Genomic DNA, 17,225 nt, shown 5'->3' with positions numbered 1-17,225 from the left:
CACTTTACTTCTCAAAGCTAATAACATGGAAAAAGTACACCTAGTCTGAGATCACCAATTTGTGAAGAAACTCAAGCTACTGGGGATGAAACCCCACAGTGCTGGACATACAAGTGAAGTTTTTCAGACCTTCCAGCCTAGCCCCATCACTGGCTAAATGCTAGCTGAATGAGAGGCTACAGATAATAACTAATAGAGAAGAAAAATCATCCACTTTTACCTATAGAGAAATAAAAAGTTGTTATTTTAAGCCTTTTAAGTTTTAGGTGTTTTTGTTACACAGTAATAGATGGCTGAAACAGAAAAGCAGTAAGTCAAGCTTTTGGTTTCAAATGTTGGTTAGACTCTCCTTTCACAGTAATAGTTATGCAGTATAATTATCCCTTAGAAGTTTACCACCATTAATACTATGACAGTTATTTAGTCTAGTTTCTAAAAAAGACTTAGCTCCCAAACACCACCCTATTTCCATGGCAGAGGAGCAATCTTGGCTAAATTAGACTATTTCATACTGCATGGTGTCATCCCAACTATATCCAGACCTTGAAACTCACATAGCAAAGAATAAACCCCAATGGAAGGGAGGAATTATCCATACTTTTTTTTTTTTTTTTTACAATAAAGACTCGAGAAATTCAACAGGTGATAAGATCTTGCCTTATCTGTAAAGTTCAGATGTTGTTGGACACTCCTTCATAGAGTATTATAGCCATGGGCTATAAAGTTGTGTGTAGTTGACTAGTACATGGTCTCATGATAATTTAGGATAGAGAAAATACTGGGTTGGTGTGAGAGACTGGTTATTTTGTATAGGAAAGCTATGCTCCAGGCCTGGCTCTATCCCTTTGCTATCTCTAAGAAATGGCTAGCCCTAGGAGACAAAGTCTCTCCCTGGTCAGCAAGCTGTGTAAGATGTCAAAACATCATAAGATACATAAAATTTAAAAATATGATTAATACACTATGCTTTGAAAAAGCTTAATATTTCTCAGACTAAAGTTCTACAGCTGTTTATGATGATAAAGACAATGTGATTATATCTTAAAATCCCTATAAATTCTCATGAAATTGTTATCGAATGATCTAAAACTTGGATTGAATTTTCTCCTCACAGATTCCAAATTGAGATTATCGAATATCTAATAACATGTACACAGTCATATGCCCAATGGGTGAAAACTGCATTTCCAAAAGTGGTCACCAGCAACATTTGTGCTTATATAATGAATAGATTAAATATGTGAAAAGAGACACCAACCAATGTAAGCCTTAAAATCACACTGAAAAGGACCATTTTCTGTATTTACATTCTTAATCACAAATAAATGCTACAAGAATAAAACCATGACTGAACATTACCAAAACATGTGATCCATTATTTATGTCTGACTTAGGGACAAATAATAAAACAACTTAAACTGTACAGGTCTTACAGACTAAAAATTCACTTGCTAGAGAATGAATGCTAAGAATACTAAGAAATAAAATTGATGTTGATTATTACACACAAAGTGATGTGTCTGATTTAAGTTGGCTTAAAACTCAACATTCAGAAAACTAAGATCATGGCATCAAATCCCATCACTTCATGGCAAATAGATGGGGAAACAATGGAAACAGTGACAGAATTTATTTTGGGGGGGCTCCAAAATCATTGCAGGTGGTGACTACAGCCATGAAATTAAAAGACACTTGCTCCTTGGAAGAAAAGATACGACCAACCTAGATAGCATATTCAAAAGCAGAGACATTACTTTGCCAACAAAGGTCCATCTAGTCAGAGCTGTGGGTTTTCCAGTAGTCATGTATGGATGTGAAAGTTGGACTATACAGAAAGCTGAGCACTGAAGAATTGATGCTTTTGAATTGTGGTGTTGGAGAAAACTCTTGAGAGTCCCTTAAACTGCAAGAAGATTCAGCCAGTTAATCCTAAAAAAAAATCAGTCCTGAATATCCATTGGAAGGACTGCAGCTGAAGCTGAAACTCCAATACTTTAGCCACCTGATGTGAAGAACTGACTCATTGGAAAAGACCCTGATGCTGGGAAAGATTGAAGGTAAGAGGAGAAGGGGGCGACAGAGGATGACATTGTTGGATGGCATAGCCCACGTGATGGACATAAGTTTGAGTAGGCTCCAGGAGTTGGTGATGGACAGGGAAGCCTGGTGTGCTGCAGTCCATGGGCTTGCAAAGAGTCAGACGTGACTGAGTGACTGAACTAAACTGACTGATCTGCAACTGAGACAAGTTTTCAGTTTGAGTCTAACCAAGTTAAATTGCCTACTAAAACAAAGTCATCCAGAGGAATTTAACAGAATCTAGTCTCCACAAATAACATTTTAAATGTTCAGGATACATTATAAAATTACTCAACATATGAAGAACCAAAAAAAATGTAACTCATTCTGAAGGAAAAAGATGACCAACATAGGCCAGTATCAATATTACTCAGTGTTGGAACTGTCTGATAAGAACTTTAAAGTGTCCATTATAACTAATTCAATGACATAAAGGACAATATACTCATGATGAGTGAAAAAAACAAGAAATTCTAGCATATAAATAGAAATGATGAAAAAGTACAAATTGGAAATTTTAGAACTGAAAAACACAAAATCAGAAATAAAAAATTCATTGGATGGATTTAATAGCAGGAACAAAATGGAAAAGCAAAGCATCAGTGATTTTGGAGAGGAAAAAAAAAATGAAGTATTTAAAGAACAGGTAGGAAAAAGCACTGAAAAAAATAAATACTAGACCTGTATGACATCCAAAAGTCTAATGTGCAAAATTTGAATCTAGAAATAGAGAAATGTACAAAGATAATATTTAATTCAATGTGGGATAAATATGAAGAAAAGTCTAGATATTTGAAAGTCAAACTTCCAAAAACATGAATAAAAAGAAAATATTTAAAATATCCAAGATATATTACACTCAGGGGAGCAATAATCTGAATAAACAAAGAACTCTCACCAGAAACCACAGGAAGAAAACAGGGAAGCAACATCTTTTAAGGAAAAAAAAAAAAAAGTCAATCCAGCAGAAGTATCCTTAAACAATGAAAGCTAAAAGCAGACATTTTCAGATAATGGAAAACAAAGAGAACTCCTATATACCAGGCTTAAAGTATAAGAAATGCTAAATGATGTTCTTACAGATGAAAGAAAATTATACCAGAAAAAAACACTCATATTTTTTTTAAAACAAATGAAGAGCACCAGAAATGTAAATAATTGGGTAAATATTAAAGAACAGTTTTTCTCTTAATTTCTTGAAGATACAAATAACTGTTTAAAGCAAAAAGCATGACATTGTACTGGGTTTATCCTATAAATTTTGATAGGTCATATTTTCATTTAGTTAAAAATATTTTAAAATTTCTTATGAGATTTAATCCATGTATTACTCAGAAGTGTGTTATTTAATCACAAACTATTTTAGAATTTTATAGCTATCTTTGTGTTATTGATATCTAGTTTTATTCCATGTTCTGAAAGCATACTTTGATATCTATTCCTTTAAATTTGTTAAGGTACAAAATAATGGCCCAGAGTATGATCTATACAAGCTTGAGAAGAATGTGTATTCTGCTGCTGTTAGATGAAGTATTCTATAAATGTCAATTAGATAGTTATATTAACTATAGCCTTACAGATTTTCTGACTATTGGAACTATTAACTACTAATAGAGGGGTGTTGACATCTACAACAAATAATATAGCTACTTTAGCTTTCTTATGATTAGTGTTAGCATGGTATATCTTTCTCCACTGCTTAAAAGTGGGCTTTCTGTAGAAAACATTTAGTTGGGTCTTGCTTTCATTATCCACTCTGATAGTCCTTTTTAATTGGTGTATTTAGGTCACCCACATTTAAATTTATTGTTGATATAGTTGAAGTAATAGTCACCACATTTTTAACTGTTTTCCATGTTTTACCCTATTCTTTCTCTTGTCTTCCACTCTTTTATGCTTTCTCTGGTTTTGAGTATTTTATATTATTCCATTTTCTCTCCTCTCTTTGCATATCAGTTACACTTAAATTTTTATTGATTTCATAACTTTTTTATAATTTATAGACTTTTTAAGAGCACATTTAGGTAAACAGCACAATTGAATATGAAGATTTCCAATATATGACCTGCCTCTATGTATATACTGCCTCCCTCACCATGAACATTCCCAGCTTCCATCTGCACAGAGTGGTGTAATTGTTACAGTTCATACAGATATTATTATTAACCAAAGTCCAGTTTATATTAGGGTTCACTACTGGTGTTGTACCTTCTGTAGGTTTTGACAAATGTATAATTAAGTGTATCCAACATTACATTATATAGAATAGTTTAACTTCCCTAAACATCCTCTGTACTCCACGTATTCAGCCCTCTGCTTCAATCTGTGTCAACCACTCATTCTTCTATGGTTTCCACAGTTTTGCATTTTCCATAATTTTGTATTGTTGGAATCACACAATATTTAGTCTATTGGGTTCTTTCACTTAGTAGTATGCATTTAGGGTCCCTCCATGTCTTTTTATGACTTGGCACCCTCCCCCCACCCACCCCCCTTTTTAAGCAGTGAACGAAATCCATTGTCTGGATATACCAGAGTTTGGATATTCAGTTTTTCTTGTTGAAGGACATTTTGGTTGCTTCCAAGTTTTGGAAATTATGAATAAAGCTATTATAAACATCTGTGTGCTAGTTTTTGAGTAAGCATATGATTTTCAGCACCACTGGGGAAATACTAAGGATCACAATGGCTGGATTATATAGTAAAAGAAGTATATTTGGATTTGTAATAAACTACCAAAGTATCTTCCAAAGTTGTACCACGTTGGATTCCCACTAGTAAGGAAAGGGTTAACTTAGGCACCTTACAAGGTATCCAAGCCTAAGGCCCCTTTTTGGAGGAGGTGAATTCCAGTTGAGCTATTCCAAATCCTGAAAGATGATGCTGTGAAAGTGCTGCACTCAATATGCCAGCAAATTTGGAAAACTCAGCAGTGGCCACAGGACTGGAAAAGGTCAGTTTTCATTCCAATCCCAAAGAAAGGCAATGCCAAAGAGTGCTCAAACTACCGCACAATTGCACTCATCTCACACGCTAGTAAAGTAATGCTCAAAATTCTCCAAGCCAGGCTTCAGCAATATGTGAACTGTGAACTTCCTGATGTTCAAGCTGGTTTTAGAAAAGGCAGAGGAACCAGAGATCAAATTGCCAACATCCGCTGGATCATGGAAAAAGCAAGAGAGCTCCAGAAAAACATCTATTTCTGCTTTATTGACTATGCCAAAGCCTTTGACTGTGTGGATCACAATAAACTGTGGAAAATTCTGAAGGAGATGGGAATACCAGACCACCTGATCTGCCTCTTGAGAAATTTGTATGCAGGTCAGGAAGCAACAGTTAGAACTGGACATGGAACAACAGACTGGTTCCAAATAAGAAAAGGAATACATCAAGGCTGTATATTGTCACCCTGTTTATTTAACTTATATGCAGAGTACATCGTGAGAAACACTGGACTGGAAGAAACACAAGCTGGAATCAAGATTGCCAGGAGAAATATCAATAATCTCAGATATGCAGATGACACCACCCTTATGGTAGAAAGTGAAGAGGAACTCAAAAGCCTCTTGATGAAAGTGAAAGTGGAGAGTGAAAAAGTTGGCTTAAAGCTCAACATTCAGAAAACAAAGATCATGGCATCCAGTCCCATCACTTCATGGCAAATAGATGGGGAAACAGTGGAAACAGTGTCAGACTTTATTTTTCTGGGCTCCAAAATCACTGCAGATGGTGATTGCACCCATGAAATTAAAAGATGCTTACTCCTTGGAAGGAAGGTTATGACCAACCTAGATAGCATATTCAAAAGCAGAGACATTACTTTGCCAACAAAGGTTCGTCTAGTCAAGGCTAGGTTTTTCCTGTGGTCATGTATGGATGTGAGAGTTGGACTGTGAAGAAGGCTGAGCGCCAAAGAATTGATGCTTTTGAACTGTGGTGTTGGAGAAGACTCTGGAGAGTCCCTTGGACTGCAAGGAGATCCAACCAGTCCACTCTGAAGGAGATCAGCCCTGGGATTTCTTTGGAAGGAATGATGCTAAAGGTCAAAGTCCAGTACTTTGGCCACCTCATGCAAAGAGTTGACTCATTGGAAAAGACCCTGATGCTGGGAGGGATTGGGGGCAAGAGGAGGAGGGGACAACAGAGGATGAGATGGCTGGATAACATCACTAACTCAGTGGACGTGAGTTTCAGTGAACTCCAGGAGTTGGTGATGGACAGGGAGGCCTGGCGTGCTGTGATTCATGGGGTCACAAAGAGTCGGACACGACTGAGCAACTGATCTGATCTGAACATCTTTCTTACTCACATTCTTTTGCCTTAGACACAGAGGCCTTGTAGGCAGCAGTAAGTCTTGTTCAAGGACATACCTTTTTTGAGCTCAGAATGTGTGTTATGGGAGGTCTGGGTCCACAGCCTTGAGCTCTGGGTTAACCCTTCTTTCTGGCTAGTCTTGTGCTGATGTCATCCCAGGATGTATGTTATGGGAAATGGTCTGGGCAAAATTTTCACAGCCTTGAGATATTTTTTTCTATTCTCAGCAGCTGGCAGAAAAGTATATAATTTCCTGCTTAAAACTAGCAAGGCAGATCATCTTTCTACCCCCGTCTGATTTCTATGTAAGAAGCTTTTTTCTGCCAGTATCACTTTAACTAAATTTATAATACACAAAGCTCTGAGTGAGTGAGACTGTCTTTGGTCCCAGAGTTAAATCTTCTCCTTCAGAGGCAACGAATGTGGTAGAACACTAAGTTTTTATCTATCATCTTGGAGGCTCACTCGGGATCCTAAGACAAGGTGTAAGCTATCATCATGGGGGCTGAGCATAAAGCTTCCATCTTGGGGGCTCATCCGGGATCCCAAGATAAGCTAAAGCTTTCAGTAATGAAGAAGAGTTCTTGTTGCTTGACATCCTTGCCAGAGTTTGTTGTCAATGTTTTGAATTATGGCCATTCTAATATATGTCCAGTGTAGTTTGAGAATAGTTTGAATTTACAATTCCCTTATGATACATTTGTTGAGGGTCTTTTCATATGGCTATCTGCCATCTTTATGTCTCCTTTAGTGAGGTATCTATACAGGTCTTTGGCCAATTTTTAAATAGGGTTTCTTGATTTCTTATTCTTGAGTTTTAAGAGTTATTTGTATATTTTGGATAACAGTCCTTTATCAGATATGCCTTTTGCAAATATGTTCTCCCACTCTGTGACTTGTGTTCTCTATCTCTTGAGATACCTCTTGAAAATTTTTTATACTCGTTGCCCTGGAATTTGAAATATACATGTACAACTAATTCAAGTCCACTTTCAGACAACACTGTATCACTTCACAGGTGGTGCAGGTACCGTATAACAGAGTATTCCCAATTCTTCTCTCCAACCCTTTATAATATTGTAGCCATTCACTTCATTTACACAAATCTATAATTACTGAGACTACTGGTACTAGTATTAAGTTGAACAAATTTTTATTTGTTAGATTAATTAATAAGAAACATGGAAGACAATATTTGGCCTTTAATAATTCCTGTTCATATCTTCCATTCCTTACACAGCACAGGTAGAGCTTTCTAATACCATTTTCCTTCTCTCTAAAGAATCCTAATAACATGTTTTACAAGGTTTACTGGTGAAAAATGCCTTCAATTTTGTTTACTTGAGAAAGTTTTTATTTCTTATTTACTTTTGAAGGACAGTTTCACTGGATATAGAAATCTAGATTTTTAAATATTTAAATCTTTAAATATTTTGCTCCACTCTCACATGCATAGTTTTTGAAGAACAATGTAATTTTTATCCCTACTCCTCTATAGCTATATTTTTCTCTAGCTTATTTCTTCTTTACCTTTTATTTTTCTGTAGTTTGAATATGAGATACCTATGTGTAGATTTTCCCCCCATATTTATCCTGCTTGGTGTTCCCTGAGCTTCCTGGATCTGTGGTTTTATATTTCTTTTGCTCCTTTCTCTCATTCTTCTCCTGATATTCCCATTAAAATGTGTTAATTTTTGTAAGTGTTCCACAGTTCTTCAAAATTGTGTTCCTTTATTCTTTTTATTATCCTTTTTCTAATTTTTAGTGTGGCAAGTTTCTATTGACATCACTGAGATCAGATTCTTTCCCTGTTATGCTCAGCATACTGCTTCATTCTTCCTGCTTGATTTTGATTTCTAGCATTTCCCTTTTATTCTTTATTATCATTTCCATTCCTTTTGTCCACATTTTCCAGCAGAGCTCTTAATATATTAATCATAATTATTTTAAATTTCTGTCCAAAATCTTTTCCATATCTGAACCAGGTTCTGAAACATGCTTTGCCTTTTGAACCTTTTTTCTTTCCTTTTAGCATGCTTTGTAATTTTTTGCTCAAAAGCAAGAAATTATGTATTCAATTAAAGGAATTGATATAATACACTTTTAATGTGAGGTTTGATTTTATGTGGCTATGAGGTAGGCTCTGTTTACTGTTTGTTATAGCTGTGCATCAGAGGCTAAAATTCCCTCTAGTGTCTTTTTGTCTCTCTCTTCTGTTGTCCTTATGTTTCCTTAGAGACTCCTTCTTAAATAAGATCTTAGGCTTGCAGTTCTTTCAGCTGTTGGTATTTTAGCTTCTTTTAGCTTTTAGTTCTTTCAGTTTCTTGGTATTCTATAGGAAGTTAATTGATACGGTGATAAGGTATTAGAGGAAGGAAGTGTTTATAGTTCTATGATTAGGTCTCAGTCTTTTAGTGAGCACGTGTGCCTATGATGTCACCTTAATAAGAGTTGCTCAATTTGGTTCTCCCCTGCCACACTTAGGTGAGATGGTAAGTTTAGAGGAGTCTGGGATGAGTCTCTTCTCTCAGGTTAGGCTCTGGTTTAACAGTTTATCTTGAAGTCAGGCCTTGTTAAGGAGAAAATGGTTTGCCCTAATTAAAGGCATATTTTAAATGGTTACTTTTCCCTTCTCCCTGCCAGAAGCACAAAGGGATTTTTCCATGATTTTCACAGTGAGAATTTGGTCATGTTCTTGGAGGACAAACTGATCAAAGACTGCCTCCCCTCGGAATTTTTAACTCTCAACTTAGCCTACAATTCATTAATTACAGGAATGCTGCTGTAAAGTAGTGGCTCCAGATGTGGGCTTCTCCTCCTGGGCTTCTGTCCTGTGGCTTCAATATTCTGACTAACCTAAAAAAAAAATTGTTCATTTTTCAATGCTTGTTCAGTTTGTTTTTTTTTCTTGTTGTGAACATGCAGCTGCTGCTAAGTCACTTCACTCATGTCCAATTCTGTGCGACCCCATAGATGGCAGCCCACCAAGCTCCTCTGCCCTTGGAATTCTCCAGGCACGACCACTGGAGTGGGTTGTCATTTCCTTCTCCAACGTATGCATACATGCATGCTAAGTCACTTCAGTCATGTCCGACTCTGTGCGACCCCATAGACGGCAGCCCACCAAGCTCCTCTGCCCTTGGAATTCTCCAGGCACGACCACTGGAGTGGGTTGTCATCTCCTTCTCCAATGCATGCGTGCATGCTAAGTCGCTTCAGTCATGTCCGACTCTGTGCGACACTATGGACAGCAGCCCACCAGGCTCTTCTGTCCACAGGATTCTCTAGGCAAGAATACTGGAGTGGGTTGCCATTTCCTTCTCCAGTTGTGAACATGAGAAATGTACCATATATGGGGTATCATATACTAGGAATAATGTAGTGAGTTGTATCATATCCTGGGTAGCTTATAAACAGCAGAAACTTACTTCTCACAGCTCCAGAGACTGGATGGTTGAGATTAGGGTGCCAGCATAGTAGAGTTCTGAAGACAGCCTGCTTCTGAGATAGAAACTACACACTTGTCATTATATCCTCATGTAGCAGAGACCAGAGAAAAGAGAACAAGCTCTCTGGTAACTCTTAAAAGATACTAATCCCATTGTACCTAGAAGGTACAATAGGAGGCTCCATCCTCATGAACTCATCTAATGCTGATTAATTCCCAAAGGTCCTACTTGCTAACACCATCACACTTGGGGTAGAGTTTCCACAAATGAATTTGGGATTGGGGACAAACATTCAGTCTATAACAACCAGACTAAAAGAAACTCACCTCTCATTTTAAGCTTATAATGTAGGTATGACAACAATAACAAAACGGACAGTGCCAGGTAGCTGGAAATGGACTTTTATATTTGCAAAGTTTCTATATTTTATGAGAAATGGTACATTATTAACTCTAAATAGATGGTGAAAAGTTGATGTATATTGTAACTGATAGAGAAATTACTATATACATAATGCAAAAGAGATACATGGAACAACAGACTGGTTCCAAATAGGAAAAGGAGTACATGAAGGCTATATATTGTCACCCTGCTTATTTAAATTATATGCAGAGTACATCATGAGAAACACTGGGCTGGAGGAAGCACAAGCTGGAATCAAGATTGCTGGGAGAAATCAATAACCTCAGATATGCAGATGACACCACCCTTATGGCAGAAAGTGAAGAAGAACTAAAGAGCCTCTTGATGAAAGTGAAAGAGGAGAATGAAAAAGTTGGCTTAAAGCTCAACATTCAGAAAACTAAGATCATGGTATCCAGTCCCATCCCTTCATGGTAAATAGATGGGGAAACAGTGGAAACAGTGTCAGACTTTATTTTTCTGGGCTCCAAAATCACTGCAGATGGAGATTGCAGCCATGAAATTAAAAGACGCTTACTCCTTGGAAGGAAAGTTATGACCGACCTAGACAGAATATTAAAAAGCAGACACATCACTTTGCTGACAAAGGTCTGTATACTCTAAGCTATGGTTTTTCCAATAGTCATGTATGGATGTGAGAGCTGGACCATAAATAAGGCTGAGCACCGAAGAATTGATGCTTTTGAACTGTGGTGTTGGAGAAGACTCTGGAGAGTCCCTTGGACTGCAAGGAGATCACACCAGTCCATTCTAAAGGAGATCAGTCCTGGGTGTTCATTGGAAGGACTGATGTTGAAGCTGAAACTCCAATATTTTGGCCACCTCATGTGAAGAGCTGACTCATTTGAAAAGACACTGATACTAGGAAAGATTGAGGGCAGGAGGAGAAGGGGACTTCAGAGGATAAGATGGTTGAATGGCATCACTGACTCAATGGACATGGGTTTGGGTGGACTCCAGGAGTTGGTGATGGACAAGGAGGCCTGGCATGCTGCGGTTCATGGGGTCACAAAGAGTCAGACATGACTGAGTGACTGAACTGAACTGAGATATACATAAACAGTCAATAGATAAAGTGGAATTTTAAAAATATTCAAATTTAACAGGAAAAGAAACCATGAGCAAAGTGAAAAGACAACCTAAAGAATGGGGGGAAAAATATTTGTAAATGATGTGACCAACAAGGGCTTAATTTCTAAAATATATTAATACAAACAGCTCATACAACTTAACAACACCAACAACAAAAACAAACCCAACTGAAAAATGGGCAGAAAATCCAAAGAGACATTTCTCCAAAGAAGACATACAGATGGCCAAAGACATATGAGAAGATGCTCAACATCATTAATTATTCAGTTCAGTTCAGTTCAGTCGCTCAGTCACGTCCGACTCTTTGGGACCCCATGAATTGCAGCACCCCAGGCCTCCCTGTCCATCACCAACCCCCAGAGTTCACTCAAACTCACGTCCAACGAGTTGGTGATGCCATCCAGCCATCTCATCCTGTCATCCTCTTCTCCTCCTGCCCCCAATCCCTCCCAGCATCAGAGTCTTTTCCAATGGGTCAACTCTTCGCATGAGGTAGCCAAAGTATTGGAGTTTCAGCTGTAGCATCATTCCTTCCAAAGAGCACCCAGGAGTGATCTCCTTTAGAATGGACTGGTTGGATCTCCTTGCAGTCCAAGGGACTCTCAAGAGTCTTCTCCAACACCACAGTTCAAAAGCATCTATTCTTCGGCGCTCAGCTTTCTTCACAGTCCAACTCTCACACCCATACATGGCCGCTGGAAAAACCATGGCCTTGACTAGACAGACCTTTGTTGGCAAAGTAATGTCTCTGCTTTTGAATATGCTATCTAGGTTGGTGATAACTTTCCTTCCAAGGAGTAGGCATCTTTTAATTTCATGGCTGCAATCACCATCTGCAGTGATTTTGAAGCACCAAAAAATAAAGTCTGACACTGTTTCCACTGTTTCCCCATCTATTTGCCATGAAGTGATGGGACCAGATGCCATGATCTTCGTTTTCTGAATGTTGAGCTTTAAGCCAACTTTTTCACTCTCCTCTTTCACCTTCATCAAGAGGCTTTTTAGTTCCTTTTCACTTTCTGCCATAAGGGTGGTGTCTTCTGCATATCTGAGGTTATTGATATTTCTCCCGGCAATCTTGATTCCAGCTTGTGTTTCTTCCAGTCCAGCGTTTCTCATGATGTACTCTGCGTATAAGTTAAATAAGAAGGGTGACAATATACAGCTTTGTCGTACTCCTTTTCCTATTTGAAACCAGTCTGTTGTTCCATGTCCAGTTCTAACTATTGCTTCCTGACCTGCATATAGGTTTCTCAAGAGGCAGGTCAGGGGGTCTGGTATTCCCATCTCTTTCAGAATTTAATGGGAAATAGCTGTGGAGTATATGGCAACAGAAAACAATTTTAAATAAAATGGGCCCGGCCGGAGTGTCCCTCCGCACCCCTCCCACAGCCACCGGCTCTGCAACCAGGGCAGACCAGCCCAGAGTCCAGCGACCGCGGTGGAAAACAACCTGGGGAGGCGACAGAGGGCCGGGGATGCGTGAGAGGCCTGGTCCTTGGGTGGCGTTGCCTGATGATGCCACCACCGCCGCCTACCGGCTGCATTCTCTCTCCTCAGCCGGTGCCTGTGGGATGGGTGGCCAGGCGCCAGCCTCACCCCCAGCCTCATCTCCAGGGCTAGCCCAGCAGCTCGGCCCCGTGCAGAGTCCGGGCCATCCACTGAGACTGCGGCCCAGTTCTGCGCTAGGAGCTCACCCTCTGGTGACTCCCCCAGCCTGGCCACCGCTGGCCCTCTCCCTGCCCAGAGGCGGGGGCATGCAGGCGCAGCAGCTGCTCTGAGTGTTTAGCTGAAAAGAACACGCCCAAGTTGGGGCTGCTGGTGTCTGCGTTGAAAAAATGTTCAGGGGCAAGTTCATCCTACTGTTGAGTCTAGTGATGATGCTCTTCAGTATGCTGAAGAATTAACTTAGCAATTAAATATGCAATGTCAAGCTCAGCCCCTAAGTTCTTCAGATGTAGAGGAACATGTTCAAAAAAGTTTCCCTCATCCAGTTGATACATGGGCAATAGTTGATGCCCAGTCGGCTACTGAAAAGAGGAACCAAAGAAATTTTTTTCTCTCTCCCCGTAGAAAAAAATTCATCTTTTGTTAAAGGAGGTCCTAGATTATAAAACTGACCACCAGGTTTTATAATCTAGTAGTAGTGTTATAATTCAGTTCTGCAGACACTTTAAAAGTTGGTGCAAAATATACAGCATTATGAAATTACAAAACAAGATATTAAAGTGGCAATATATGTTGATAAATTATTGATGGATATGGTTCATCAAGATGTAGAAGATATATTATCTTTAACTGGTGAAAGAGCCTTCCACCTCAGGAGAGCAATGTTATTATCATTTTGTAAAAGCATTTATGGCAGAAATTTGACATACATAAGGGAAGTTAAATTATAAATGATTTTAGAGAGCGCTTTGTCATTAATACAAAACTGTTTTTCAGCTAATGTAGAAAATACATTTGGTCATATAGTGGATATACATGAACCTCGTGGAGAGTTACTGGGCCATATAGAAGATACTGTAGAAATGACAGATGAAGGCAGTCACCATCCATTAGCAGGAAGCTGCTTTGAAGGCAGCAGAGGAACTGGCATTTGGTCCATTTGAATCATACGCTCGAGATATTCTATTACCTAGTTTTCGTGACCATTCCTTAGTCAGTTATCCAAGCCTGGAGTGGCACTCCTGTTGTTTTTCAGCCGCTAAGTCATGTCCAACTCTTTGCAACCTCATGGACTGCAGCACGCCAGACTTCCCTGTCCTTCACCATCTCCTTGAGTTTGCTCAAATTCACGTCCATTGAGTCAGTGATGCCATCCAACCATCTTCTTCTTGCCCTCAGTCTTCTCAGTCAATAGGCAAAGGTTTCAAAGAAGCTGTTCAATATGTTTTACCCAGGCTACTTCTAGCCCATTTACCACTGTCTACATTACTTCAAACTTCTGAAGCAGTAAGAAGAGTAAAGAACAAGACAAGGAATGTTTGAAACAAGAAATAACAGCTGTGCTTAATGTTCATGGTGGTATAGGAAAAAAATATGTTCTAAAAGCCTTGCAAAATGTAGACTGGGTGAATCTGCATGTTGGATTTATAGTCACCAAATGAAGGGGAAACAACTAGCAATCAAGAAAATGAACGAGATTCAGAAGAATATTGATGGTTGGGAGGAAAAGACACTGGACAGTGCTGCAATGAATTTGCAATGGAAAGAACTCTTATACATGTAGGAGAAACATTAAAGAAACATATTTCTCTTTGATGGCTCAATGATTTGCTGTAAATCAAATCATGGGTAGCTAAAACTTCCTGGTGCTAGCAATGCAGAATATCACCTTAAAGAAAAGTTTTTTATGAGAAAGGTACAGATTAATGACAAAGATGACACTAGTGAGTACAAGCATACTTCTGAAATAATTTAAAAGTCGTAAATAGTGTTATGTTTTCTGCCAAGTCAGATGAAGAGAAAAACAGTTGGATGGCAGCATTGATATCTTTATCATATCAGAGGACACTGGAAAGGATGGTTGATGTGACAATACTTTAGGATGAAAAGCAGCAGATGAGACTCCCTAGTGCTGATGTTTATAGATTTGTAGAGCCTGACTCTGAAGAAAATATCATATTTGAAGAAAACGTGTAGCCCAAAGCTGGAATTCCAGTCATCAAAGCAGGAATTGTTATTAAACTTACAGAGAGGCTCACATACCATATATACATGGATCCCAATTTTGTTCAGGCATTTCTTACAACATATAGATCCTTTTGTAAATCTTAAGAACTACTGAGTCTTTTAATAGAAAGGTTTGAAATTCCAGAGTCTGAGCCAACAGAACCTGATTGCATAGCTTTAGAGAAGGTTAGCCCTTGAGTGCAGAACTCAAAAAGGTTTAGAAAAATATATATACAGCCTGTGCAGGTGTAAGCATTAAATGTATGTTGGCACTGAGTAGTGCACCACTATGATTTTGAAAGAGATTCAGATCGTTTGCAGCTAATGGAGAAATTTCTTGGAACAGTAAGAGGTAAAACAATGAAAAAATGGGTTGAATCCATCACTAAAATAATCAAAAGGAAAAGAACTGAATTGCAAGAGACAATGGACCAGGTCATAATATTACATTTCAGAGTTCACCTCCCACGGATGAATGGCATATAAGCAGACCTGGTGGAAAGAGAGAATTTTGACCACATAGAGACTTTTGACCTGCTCTCCTTAAACCAACAGAAATTGCTCGACAGCTCACTCTATTTGAATCAGATTTATATCGAGCTGTACGGTCATCAGAATTAGTTGACAGTATGTGGGCAAAAGAAAACAAAGAGATTAATTCTCCTACCCTTCTGAAAATGATCCAGCATACCACGAATTTCACTCTGTGGTTTGAGAAATGTAGAGACTGAAAACTTAGAAGAAAAAGTAGCTGTGGTGAGCTGAATAATTGAGATTCTGCAAGTCTTTCAAGAGCTGAACAACGTCAATGGTGTCCTTGAGGTTGGCTGTGCTATTAAATTACCTGTTTACAGACTAGACCACATGTTTGAGCAAATAGAAAGCTGCCAAAGGAAAATTTCAGAAACAGCTCATGAACTACGTGAAGATCACTGTAAGAAATATTTGAGGGGAAAAAAAAGAGAAATATTTGGCAAAACTCAGGTCTATTAATCCACCATATGTGCCTTTCTTTGGAATTTATCTAACTATTATCTTGAAAACAGAAGAAGGCAGTCCTGAGGTCCTAAAAAGGCATGGAAAAGAGCTTATAAACTTTAGTAAAGGGAAGAACATTGCAGAAAATTGCAGGTGAAATCCAGAAATACCAAAATCAGTGTTACTGTTTACGACTAAAATCAGGTATCAAAAAGTTCTTTGAAAACTTCAATCCAATGGGAAACAGCATGGAAAAAGAATTTAAAGACTATTTTTCAACAAATACCTAGAAACATAACCATGAAACCCTAAGCCTCTCCCAAGATTTCCAAAAGAATATAGCCATTCACTAAAATCTCCCAGTATTTGTCCATTAAATCCAAGACCAGGTACTATGAGACATCCCACACCTCCGCAGCAAGAGCCAAGGAAAAACAGTTAAAGTAGAACCCCTGAAATTGAAACAGAAAATATAGCATCTGCACCAAATTCTCCAAGAACACCATTAGCACCTCCTGCTTCTGGTGCTTCCAGTACCACAGATGTTTGCAGCATACCTGACTCTGACCATTCAAGCCCTTTCATTCAAGATCTGCTTCAGTATCATCTATAAGTTTAACCAAGAGCACTGATGAAGTGCCGGTCCCTACCCTCCTGTTCCTCCGCTAAGATGACAAGAATCTGCTCCAACAGAATCTTCACCATCAAAGATGATGTCTAAGCATTTGGACAGCCACCCAGCAATTCCTCCGGGGTAACCCACGCCAAAAGCTTATTCACCACAATATTCAGTATCAGACCAGACCTCTATTTCAGGCCCTCCTGAAAGCTCTCCCTTGTTACCTCCATGAGAACCCATGAGGACATCTGATGTTTTCTTAAACTCACCACTATACCTCCAACCTCCCACTTTGGGGAAAAAAGTGACCATAGTAATGTCTTTGTCCCAAAGTGCCCTTTCCCCTTTACACCACCTCCTCCTCAAATACCTTCTCCACATGGCACAAGAAGGCATCTGCCATCACCACCGACACAAGAAGTAGACCTGCATTCCACTGCTGGGTCACCTGTTTCTTGATGACAAAGCACTTCTCAACATATTCCCTAAACTCCCTCCAAAATCTTACAAAAGGCAGCACACATCCATCCATGCACAGAGATGGACTACCACTCTTGGAGAATGCCCATTTTTCCCGAGTTCCTCTGTACCAGGAT

General features: G+C 38.9%; 1 pseudogene; it reads left to right on the top strand.

Annotated features, from left to right (window-relative positions):
* The first annotated feature begins 12,709 nt into the window (after positions 1–12,709).
* On the top strand, positions 12,710–16,611 carry LOC147343112 (son of sevenless homolog 1 pseudogene; annotated as a pseudogene).
* The last annotated feature ends 614 nt before the right edge of the window (positions 16,612–17,225 follow it).

Source organism: Bos grunniens, chromosome 28, assembly GCF_055505025.1.
Source record: "Bos grunniens cultivar Pamir isolate PY7600 chromosome 28, Bosgru_T2T1.0, whole genome shotgun sequence".
Lineage (NCBI taxonomy): Eukaryota > Metazoa > Chordata > Mammalia > Artiodactyla > Bovidae > Bos > Bos grunniens.
The sequence above is the reverse complement of the archived record's forward strand: the minus strand, read 5'-3'. Positions and strand labels throughout refer to the sequence as shown.